Source organism: Aythya fuligula, chromosome 21 (assembly GCF_009819795.1).
Source record: "Aythya fuligula isolate bAytFul2 chromosome 21, bAytFul2.pri, whole genome shotgun sequence".
In the NCBI taxonomy this organism is placed as follows: Eukaryota; Metazoa; Chordata; class Aves; order Anseriformes; family Anatidae; genus Aythya; species Aythya fuligula.
The window spans coordinates 4,438,486-4,447,554 of record NC_045579.1 but is presented as its reverse complement, the minus strand read 5'-3'; the positions used below and the strand labels follow the sequence as shown (position 1 = coordinate 4,447,554).

The 9,069-nt window shown below is 45.8% G+C and overlaps 1 long non-coding RNA gene across 1 annotated transcript; it reads right to left on the bottom strand.

Annotated features, from left to right (window-relative positions):
• Positions 1 to 289: 289 nt before the first annotated feature.
• LOC116497701 lies at positions 290 to 3,538 on the bottom strand. Its single transcript, XR_004254127.1, has 4 exons — positions 3,481 to 3,538; positions 1,553 to 1,651; positions 766 to 972; positions 290 to 362 (listed from the first exon to the last, which is right to left on the bottom strand). It is a non-coding gene; the product is annotated as an uncharacterized LOC116497701 (long non-coding RNA).
• Positions 3,539 to 9,069: the final 5,531 nt, after the last annotated feature.

Sequence of the window (9,069 nt, the reverse complement as noted above, 5' to 3'; positions counted from 1 at the left end):
ATGTTTATCTTTTTTTCTTCATCTCATCTCTGATGCAGTCACCACATCAAGCATCCCGCAGCATTTTTCATGTCAGCTCTCTGCTCCATCAGGCAACCCAAGCTCCAGTGAACACAGCACATCTGGGCAGCATCCCAGCCCGGATCCCCATCCACCTCTCAAGCCAGGGAGATACGAAGCAGGCCCAACAATGTGTAGCACTTCTAGGGCAGTATACTTGCTGATTGCTTCCTTAACTATTGCTCACAACAACCAGCTAAGACACTGCCAAAGAAACACTCACAGCTGGCATCGCACAAGGAGAGAAGTTAGGGTGAGCTGTTCGGTCTCCTCCTTTCTTCTCATTCACAGAAGACAAGAGTCTGGGGACAAACAAGGAGTCAATGAAGTAACTGAAGCAGCACTAAAGGAAACAGCTCTCCAGGGAGAAGAGGCTCAAACCCCTAAATTGATAGATACCCTGTTCCTTAACCCTAGTCTCAAAACTTCTAAGCATTACAAATATTAACAAGATAAACCCAGCTTACATGTCTGCAATCCTTATCTCAGATAGTTCCCAAGTTTCACACAACATTGTTCAGGCAAGACAATGGACGACTAGAGTGTTTCCAGATGCTTAATAGTTTAGGGACACAGGACTGTTTAAACTCTAGGTGGGTTCACTTGAATGCACAGCGCTGCTCTTAGGTCATGCATGGTGTTAGAAGAACTCACTGGAAACACAACCATCTGCAAAACAGAAGAAAAAAAGGAACCAATACTCACTTGTATTAAAGCCATTTGAATTTCCTATTATACATGTGGAACAGCCTGAGATGCACCAGACGTGGTGTTATCTAGCATTCCTGCAGTCCTCAGTTCCTGGAAACATGTGAACACATTGGAAGGCAGCCTTCAGGGCAAAGCAATTCCTCAACTCTTGCATCTTAGCCTCAAAAGCTGGTTATTACTCCTAGGGTCTCCTGTGCAACACTGCAATATAAAGGTAAAGCATGCTGCATGGCTAGAAGCTCACTGGCTTTCAGCAGCCTCTAACACATACATGTTCCAAGACATCTACGCCTTCCCTTCTTCCTAATGTATCTGGTTAGGAACACCAGAAATTCAAGCAAGATAGGTTTGTTTGGATAGCAAGATGGAGCACCAAGACACTAAATTCTGTCTTGTTCTCATTTCATCCTCCAACAGCTATCACAAAGCTGCCATCTTGCAAAGGAAGGCAAGAGCAACAGCTGAAAGGCAGGGATAAAAAATGCCTCCAAGTGAGAAACAGATGTCAAAATCCTGAACTCCTGGCTATTGCTGAATCTTCAGAATGGCCAGCATTTGCAGCACACGATCTTCCAGGAAAGCACACAGTAACGCAGGACAGACCTGTTGGGTTTATTGCAAGTCGCTAGATTAAGTTCAGTGGCTTCTGTTTTACAGCAGAGCAGTGGAGGTGACGGAGAGCTCAAGCCCTCTGTATGCTATCAGAGATGACTGGCAAAGGTGAAATGAAGTGCAGTAACTGCACACCAATCACACACCACGGCAGAGAACAGATACCCACCAGGCATCGTGATAACAGAACAAGGGCTCCGCTCCCTGCTTCCCAGGAGATGGCAACGATTAATTAACAAGTCACTTCTTGACTGTAAACCTTTTAACCCTGAGGAAAAAAGCAAACAATTCTAAAACATCAAAATCAAGAGTTGACAGCAGTCCCTACCTTCTTGCCCTGAAAACGCGTCCATCCCGCTCTGGAACTAGCTATCTTGTTTAAACAATAACCTAATCGTCCCTCCAACATTTCCCACCAGGATCAGAACAAAACAGACTATCTCAAAGGCAATTACCAGGTCAGGGACAAGCACAGCTACAGGAGACCAAAGTAATCAGGTACAGAAGAGGAAGAGACTACATCTCATCCTCCTCCGGGGAGGAACGAGACTGCAGAATTACCTGATCTGGGGGACTGTAAAACTTTTTTGAGCCACCAAAAATTAAGCACAACAGGGCCAGCGAAAGATGCTTTGGGGCCAGCATCTTAGACACAAATGTCTCAGGTCTAACCCATGGAGTCCTGCTCCTGGCACCCAAAGATCTCAGCTGGGGGTTGTCCTGCTATCACCAGCTTCTCCTAAGGGGATTTTCCCCTTTAGAGAAGATAACACGAGACCTGTTTCAGTTTACAGTGATCTCACTGTCACCATGCGGGTGACAAAGCAGCAGGAAACGAGTTTGGTGGATCACATAACAGTACACGGAGTTAGCCCACACAGAAAGCACTGCTATAAAAACAAGCTGATGGGTGTGGAGGACAGAAATTCTCTCCTGTTACGGAAATACTGCATTCCAAGAAAGGTAAAGAGTCCTGTCAGGTAAGATCTGCAGAAATCATTGTCATCACTGAACTATGTGATACCATAAGCTGCGTTTCACTAGACACATTTATTTCAAGTTCACTCCATGCCTTGTCATCCTCCTTTTGTCAGGGGGAGTTTTAAGCAGCAACTGACCCACTCACAAGCCTTGAGCTAGTACTTGAAGAATTACACAAGGTTTCTCTGAAGTTTGAAGCCTCTCCTGCTGGAAGCCTGATGCAAGCAGATCCTATCACTGGGGGATTCAAGTGCTTCCTGTTTTAAGGCAAAGCACAGCTGAAGCTTCGGCTGTGAAATTGGTGGGTGAAACCCAGCAACAGGAAAAAAAAATAAAACAAAAAAGATTAAATGCCAGTTTCCAAACTTCAGGAGTATCTTCTAACCTAAATCTTTCTGGATACCAGCCAGTTCAGCTGCCTATTTAAAGAAAAGCTAGGTTAAAACTAGATCAGGATGCTCACTTCTGTGCAGGCTCTTCTAATCAACCTTGCCCGCTTCTACACCACAGAATCAGAAGTTATGTCCAGCTGAGTCTGCTCTGCTTACTAGGGTGAACTGGCATGGCAGAGAAAAATCTTAAAGCTATATATAAAGTACTCTAGCAGTGGCTGCAGAACAAGAATAAATTCTGTCCATTCTCCCAAAGCTATTTGGAGTTCTTATTCTGAACCTTCAGGTAGGGGAGGAAACATTGTACTTCTCCATTGCTTCTCCAAGAAGTTTTCCTGACTTGTAAGCTAAAGGTTTCCCTTTTTAAGATAACACATTTGATAAATTGACTGATTTGTGTCCTACAATATGCAGATTTTGGGTTAGTCTCAAGTTTTCGGAACTACTGTTTTTTATTTATCTCCTACTGCAACACCTGGGGTACGCCAATGAGTTGGCCAGAAAATGCTTCTAGACTGAGTCCCCGCAACGCTTATTCAGCTTTATCAGACATTTCCTGGCACTTCCTTCCCCTCCCATCCTCAAACTCCCCATAGGAAGCTGATCCCAAGTACAAGACAAACTGCTTAACAGCTACCATTTGCCTATTAAAAAAAATACACACACAGCAGAAACTTTCCTTATGAAATGCACTGATAGGACCCTAGGTAGGAGAGAGATTTACCAACTCCTTGCAGTTCTGCAGTAGGTGGTCCAGCTGGCAGTGGTGCCCAGAGTCCATCTGAGCTCCCGAGTGACCCCAGCTTCCCGATGCCAGGTCTGGGACACCGCAGGCATGGTGAGCGCCGGTCCCAGAGAGGTGCAAGCACCTGCTTCAGAATTCCAACTCGCTGCAAGCTCCGACAGTTCCGGCTTTCTGATATAGCTGCGACTCCACCCCACCTCCTGCCACCACTCCTGCAGGCCAGCCTCGCTGCTAATAAAGACATGGGACAATACCTCTGCAGTGAGTCACGAGCTGTCTGAAAGAAAGCAGAACTAAGGGAAAAAGAAGAGGCAAACGCTACCAGCTCCTTTCTGTAAAACACAATCGGACAGGCAATAATTGCACAAGATAGGTAAGCAGCAGATAAAGTGACAGGAATAAAGTAGTCCTGGCCTGCTGCATGCCTTACCCTCCTAATTTCAGCTCAGAGGAACAGTTTTTGGGGTTGCAGGCTTGGCCTTACTGCAGATGACAAGCAGAAAAGCAGTAGCTTTGTAGCCCCGGGATCACGTTGCAGACAGAAGCCAGATCTGCTCTCAGCATCTCCTTTCCACAAACCTCTCTGCACTCCAAGAAGTGCAAAACCTCTCACATATAGCAGGGAAAATTGAGGCAGCAGTCCAGGTTATTACATTACCAAGACCTACAGGACAGCTGTGTCTGTCAGCCAAAATCACCTCATCCATCAAGAAATACAGACGCAAATGCTGTAAAACACGGTGCAGTTAAGGATACTCTGAAGAAAATCTAGTGGTAACCATCTCCTCCCACACCTTAAGAAACATGACATTTAAAATCTACCACATCTCACCCAAATGAGTCTTTATTTGCAGTTCTCACCGGGCCTGGCTAATCCCACTGGCTCATGCAATATTAAATCTTCACATCAAAACAAGGTAAAGCTGTGGAATTCACATATACCTCACTGAATTTCTCTACATACTGTGCAGTGGAACCCCTCTCACCCTATCCACACACAATACCCTAGACTTGTGCCTTCCTTCATAACAGAGGCAAATAATTCATTCTTGCTTAAAGACAGACCCTACAGCAGCCTCCTGGTACCTAAAGCGGGCCTACAGGAAAACTGGAGAGGGACCCTTTATCAGGGAGTGAAGTGATGGGACAAGGGTAAGAGTTTTAGTCTCGAAACAGGTACATTTAGATTAAATATTAGGAAGAAATTCTTCACCCAGAGGGTGGTGAGGCACTGGAACAGGTTACCCAGAGGAGCTGGGGGTGCCCCATCCCTGACAGTGCCCAAGGCCAGGCTGGATGGGACTTTGAAGAACCTCATTTAGAGGCAGGTGTCCCTGCCCATGGCAGGGGGTTGGATGGGCTTTAAGGTCCCTTCCAAGCCAAACCCCTCTGTGATTCATTGCAGCTTCCCTTTGATTTCACTTTTTACATGAAGCAAAAAAGCTCACTGATTTCTGCCTTCTAGTATATCCTGTTCTTCCCCCCGCAAATAACATTTAATGAAGCTTTCATTACCTTTCTCCCCCACCTCCTCTTTCGCAAACAAGCTCTCAGAGATGAGCAACAGCCACATCTTAGCTTTGACTGCAAGCTCTTCAAAACAGTCCAGCCTCACTGATCAGAGGAGCAGCTAGCAATTGTTACCAGAAGAGCAGATCCACCTTCATGTTTCACTCATTAAACTTTCTGCATATTATCTGTCTGCTTTCCTTTAAACAATGCTCCCCCCAAAGCTTATCTAACTTAAACAAAACCCTTACAAATTGAACCTCATCACCCAAAGGCTTAAGCAGAAGCACTGTTAACAGCCGAAGTGTTCTGTTAAACCTGCTCTGCAGTCATTTGTCAAATGCAATTAACATCGGTTCTCCCTGTCTAGCATCTTCGACAAGGGCTTTAAGAAGTTGTCACTCTGGAGCTTACCCAAACAGTTCACAGCTCTGCTAGCAGCTGTGTCAGCTCCCACAGCTACATGAGCCGCATTCATCTCTGTGGAGACATGCTACAGGAGGTGTTCGACGGTGACTTGGACAAAATAGCCCTGTCCAACGCTGCTGTAGCTCCTGGCAGCGAGGTTTTTCCTTTCCCTAATGGGCTCCACTCTGCAGCAGCTAAGCACAGCAGGCTGTTCAGGGGTCTTGCTGATTCAGTACGGCAGGAGAAGCCTGGGCAGAGTCCAGTGCACCGCAGCTCTCAGGACTGCACACCACACCTAAGCGTGCATGCATGAGTCATTAACCAAGCAGTGCACAAACATTAGCCACAGATCATAAACCTGGAGTCAACAGCCATCTGCAGCCCCGTGTCTTACCCCAGGGTTGCCACTCAAAAAAGCCTGTGGCTTTACAGCCCAGATGGGCCTGGGAAAGATGAGGTTATTGAACCCAAGAACTTCCTGACCTTCCCCTCCTCTGCAATTCAATCTGCTGGGGCAGAGGGGACACTGCCAGCATGATTCACAGCAGATTTTACTGTCACAGCACTTCTGCCTTTCCTGCTTGTTAAGCTCCTCCTCTATCAGGATTTTGAGGGATCTTTAAAGAAACTCCTCCTGGACTTGCCTTTTTACTTTCTTCAGGTCTAGGCAGAGATTTGTGTATCTTTGCCTCAGGGCAAGAGGCTGAGTGTCAGAACAGGGTCTGCTGCCCTCACTGCTTCTCGCCTTGCCCAGCCACATTAGGGAAATTCAGATTTTGATGAGCACGGCCAGTCAGCTGCCCACCACAACAGCCAGAGGACTCCAGAAGAGTCCCATGCACGGGCTGCTGTTGCCATCATCCTCCGTGCTGAGAGGTGCTCCCCATGCACTGCCAAAGCATGGGGGAATAGAGAGGAGGAAGATGTGAATTTCAGGATTATTTTCAGCACATTATCTTGCCCTCCCATCTGCACAGATGCTGACACCAAGGCTGGTAAAAGGGCAGTTACCCTCAGCATGCTCCCCAGCAGCACATCCTCCCACCCCACATTTCCTCCATCCAGGGCTTAAAGGCACCGAAGCAGTGCCAGACACTGCTCCTGCATCGAGCTCTGTCCTCAGGTGGCTTCTGAGATAAACATAGCCTGCATTTAGCAACACTTGGCATGGACTATCAGGAATTAACACAGTTGCACTAAAGACCATCATCCCTTGTAAGACGCATGTCAGTCACGAATGCGCTGCAATGTTCTGTGCAGGGTATGAGTCTTGCATCTCAGCTGCTTCCCTTGTAAGGGAAATAACACCAGACACATATCGCTAACAGAGAACACCTACAGAAAGGCTCCAGTGAAAGATTCAGACTCACTTTTCAGCAGTATATTGTTATTGCTGTTCAGCAGCAAAATTGTGTACAGTAATTCTTACCAAAGCCTTCACTTGTTATCTGGGTAAAGGATTCTTGTTTCAGGCAGAAAATTGCTTCAGATGGACTGGGCTCAGTTTTGATGTCTGGTCACTGCTCCTACAATACATTCAAATGCAAATAGAAAAAAAGCACATGAACTGAAGGCTGGGGGGAGAGCCCCACAGTTGTGTAAGCCCCTTCAGCTGAGTCTGTCTGGAAACAAACAATGGCTCGTGTGTTATTAATTTGTTTCCAGTAAGAGATGGTCTGTACCAGTCACTGGAAGACTACTTGTATTTTACCTTCCAAATGCAAGAAAACACTGACGTGCCTACATAACGGACTAGCAAGTTTCTTCATATGCTCAAAAAGATCCCCAGTCACACAAGGAATCCTGCTGAGAAGTCTTCTCCACCCAGCTGTAGAGAGCAGATAGAAGTAACTTTGTTTTAATATAAAGGAGGGTTGAAATCTCACCAAGAAAGCAGTTTTATTTCTCATTTAATCAGAGTGTGAGTGCAAGGAAAAGATTTTTCAAAATCTGTACTAAAAGCAAATCCTCTAGTTCCCCCATGCTTCAAAACAAGAAAAGTGTGTGCTGTTTTCCTGGCCTGCCCTGCTGACACCCCATTCCCTTCTCATTGACAGTATGATCCTGTCACTTACATTACAAGCTTGTCCATCCATCCTCCATGATACAAAAGTTCAGAACAGAACAGAATACTGAAGAACAACTGGTCAGTTAGCAGCAATAGACAATTCATAAGCTATTGTTGCCACATGATTTTTATCAGAATAGCTAAGGAGAGATTTTCATAGTTTGAAACTCCCTACCTAAAACCTATCTGTAGTTCTGTGTTTATATAGATATTTTTGTCAGACTAAGTGAAGAATGGTAAAAAGTCCCGGAAATGCACAAAACTAGTTCTAGAGAATCTCCACATGGAGTCAAAAGGACAAAGCAAAAGCATCCCTAGCGTTTCTCCACCAAAGTCAGTGCAATTTCCCAGGCAGTGCTTTAACCTCACGTTACTGCTCCAACATCATTCATCCCTCAATTGTTTTTTTCCTTGGTGCTTCAGCTTTCCGAAGCTACTTGAAATAAGTGAACCAGCTTTCTCTTGCTGACAAGCCACTGCAATGACTGGAGTGAAGTGTGGCCACTAGAGCTGTCTGCACTCAGCATCCTTGGGTCAGGTGTAGAGGCTGCAAGAGGCAAAGAGAAAAGGAGCCTCCTACTATTTAAGAGTCCTTTGCCTCCCCCCATTTGGGATTTAGGCTGAGTAGGTCAATTCACAAAGCCAACACAGTTTCACAGTGTATGTGGCTTTGCTCGGCTTGAAGCAGAGCCCTAGATTCCCCCCTCCCAAGATACATTATACTGCTCAACTAAAAGCTCCTCAAGAAACAGGAGAGCTGCGTGGATTATGTCTCATCAGCATCCTCACCAGTACTGTCGGTGTCAGAGGGTTAACAGGACCAATCTGAAGCTCCCTGCAATTGCCTGCCTGTGTATGTCAGTCTGCACGCAATCTAACTTTGCTGAGATGATTCATCTTTAACGTTACTGGTTGCCAATGTAAGAAGCAGAGCAGTCACAAGAAAAGAATGGCAATCATAACCAAATATTACGTGTTTACTTTCAGGTCCTGCAAAATAATCCTTACCTCTAGTCTACTTAGGAAAAAAAATAAAAAGCACGTAACATAAAAGTTTTGAGGTCAATAATCACCCTCAGTAACACTCTCCCTCAGTAAGTGGAAACTCCAAAACACTGGCATTTACAGCATAAAATATTAAAACAGACGGTAAGTACGTATGAGGGGCTGAGCTATTTACAAATTCATAAATTTTATATCATAGATGGAAAAGGTAAGCATGATCCTGTCTTCAAAATACAGAGGAAAACTTCATATCTATCCACCCCACCTAAAATGCCCCTGACAGGCAGAAGGGGAAAACACCAAACCCTGGAGCCCAGGTCTGGGCTGGTGCAGACAGGGTACCTGGAATTAGCTCTAGTGGACTGGTACCGGCTTACCTCTGATCTGAAATGACTCCGGGTCTTCCTCAACTCTTACCTGAGCTAGCACTTTCAGACATGCACTCACCTCCCGTGTAACATAATCGCTACCTGGATACTGGACAACACCCCGGCAGTTTGCACAGACACCTGAAACCCCACGGCAAGCAGGTGAGGGATGCGCAGGGCACCCAGGCACAGGTACAGCCCAGCTTCACT